This window comes from Psammomys obesus, unplaced genomic scaffold (assembly GCF_907164565.1).
Source record: "Psammomys obesus unplaced genomic scaffold, mPsaObe1.curated_primary_1811, whole genome shotgun sequence".
Classification (NCBI taxonomy): domain Eukaryota; kingdom Metazoa; phylum Chordata; class Mammalia; order Rodentia; family Muridae; genus Psammomys; species Psammomys obesus.
Window position 1 is genome coordinate 5,928,562 of NW_026593286.1, and position 2,401 is coordinate 5,930,962.

At 49.0% G+C, this 2,401-nt stretch overlaps 1 protein-coding gene across 2 annotated transcripts in view; it reads left to right on the top strand.

The window, feature by feature from the left end:
- Positions 1-2,401, top strand: part of Ngef (neuronal guanine nucleotide exchange factor) — an 80,553-nt gene that overhangs the window by 9,198 nt on the left and 68,954 nt on the right. The window contains exon 2 of one of the 2 annotated variants that reach the window (XM_055616747.1): positions 663-909. The exons of the other annotated variant lie outside the window; for it this stretch is intronic. The gene's annotated coding sequence lies outside the window, so the exon portion shown is untranslated. The remainder of the gene's footprint in view (positions 1-662; positions 910-2,401) is intronic. 2 annotated transcript variants of the gene reach the window in all.

Sequence of the window (2,401 nt, forward strand, 5' to 3'; positions counted from 1 at the left end):
ACACACACACACACACACACACACACACACACACACACACACACACACACACACGTATGCACACGTATGCACACACCTGCATACAAATGACCCACATCCAAACTGTCAGCAGGGGCAGGACACAATGTGGTTTATTATGAAGGTCTCGCTGTGGACATTTTTTGGGTTCCCAGCACATTGTTTTTCTATTAGCTTTCTTTATAGTGAGGGCCACATTGTTTTTCTATTAGCTTTCTTTATAGAGAGGGCCCTCATGCCTGGAGGGCTGTCCTTCAACTGAGGAGTAAGTACTTCCTGCTCAGAAAACCCCCAGTCAAGGCTGACAAGCTGGTCAGGGCTGGTCAGGGCTGGTCAGGGCTAGTCAGGGCTGGTCAGGGCTGGTCAGGGCTGGTCAGGGCTGGTCAGGGCTGGTCGGGGCTGGAGGGTACAGGCTCCAGAGAGTGTCTGGAGCCTGTTCCAAAGGAATGCACAGATGTGAAGATCCCAGGAGTAAAAGAGAAGAGGCGGGTGGACAGGGGTCAGAGCAGAAGATTCTCCCAGGAAGCAGCAGAAGTGGGGCAGGACTCAAAAATGAGCGGCTGGAAACATCCTCCACCTCTCCTTCCCCCTTCTCCTCCCTCCTTTTCATCCTCCTCTTCTTCCCTCCTCCCTCCTATTTTCAGCTTTCTTAGACGTCCTTGAGATGTGACCAGCAGGGACAGGGAAAGGCTAGAACCCTCCGAGAGATTCAGTAGGATCACTGCAGGAGAAAGGAAGTCTGCAGACTGGAACTACTGAGGCACCTCACCTTTTGGACTGAGTGACAACTGACCATCGCCTCCAGCAGTGAGAGACAGCTGCTCTGGGACTACTTCAACTCATAGAGGCACCCAGCCTCAAGGACCAAGCATGAGGTTCTCAGCATCTCAGGTGTGATTTGGCCATTACTGTTCTAAAGCCGTTATTACTATTTTAAAGCTCACTTAATAAATTCTGGTTATATATGTATATACATACATACATACATACATATACACACACGTATGTATGTATGTATGTATGTATGTATGTATGTATGTATGTATGTATTTTAATCCCTTGATTCTGTTCCTCCAGAGAATCCTGACTAAAACAACTCCCAACATTGGAAAAAGGGAGTTTATTTGTGGCTTTAGGAATTGTAGTTCAGATGTTGACTTTGGGGATACATATACTTAAAAAAAAAAAAGTAGGAATTACAATTCAGAGACATAGATGCAAGAATGACAGGGAGTGTGGAGTTTGGATTCTGAGAAGGAATAGTGGTTGCTTGACCAAGAGAAGATGGAGAAAAGGCATTAGCACAGAATGGACATGCCCACAGATCCAGAGCCCCACAAGCCCTGGCTCTGTATGAGTTTATTCAGTGTAGGTGAGCCAGATGCTGGGTTGTCACAGGTAGAGGGGACCAGAGCTAGGATTTTGTGGGTATCAGCCTAAGGACAGTCTCCCCACTGTACTTTGAAAAGCTCTTCCATTCTGCTGTCTTTGTGATTTCTACTCTTCTTCTCACATTCCTTAATGTCAGTCATATATTTGCTTTCTTTTGCGTGGTTGTAGTCCCAACATTTGTCTCCTCAAAATTCCTTTGCTGAAGGCCAAACCTTGAATGAGGTGGTCGTGGAGATGGGGTCTAGCAGGTATGTAGTGTTAGCTGAGGTGAAGATGGTAGGTGCCCACGCTTGGAACAACACCCCTCTAAGAAGGGAAAAGCCCCACTGCCACCACCACACACTGAGGGAAGGCGTGGCACAGAAGAGGCCGTCTGCAAACCATGGGCAGGGGCTTGCCAGAGCACCGTCATGCTGGCCTCCTGACCTGACACTCTCAGCCTTTAGAGCTGGAAAACTATAATTTTCTGTTACGCCGTCAGGTCCTGTATGTATTGTTGTGACAGTCCTTCGGACAGACACCAATACTGGCCCTGATGTTGTCAGGCCTCTATGAATCCTATGGAATGTGCACCACTGGCTGAGTCAAACAGCTACTCACACAAGCAAATTGCCCACTCTCGGATGCCATGAGACCCAGCGCAGGGAGGCAGTTCTCCACACTTGCCTGTCTGGCCTTGGGAAGTGGCCCTCCACTCTCACTGTCTGCACTTCACAAGCCTGACTTTCCTTGGCAGGGACAGCCAGCCTGGCCACGGGTGGGTGTGGCACTTGCCAAGGGCTGTGGCCTCAAGTGGCTTGCCCTTGGGCCTGATCCTTGTACCTGATCACTCCTCCCATGGATCACACCCTGCCTAAGGGTGAGAACACTTAAAGGAGGCCAAGCAAACCCTGCTGGCCTGGGGCTTTTTTCTCTTCTCTTCTTTTTCTTTCTTTCTCTTTTCCTTCCTTCCTTCCTTCCTTCCTTCCTTCCTTCCTTCCTTCCTTCCTTC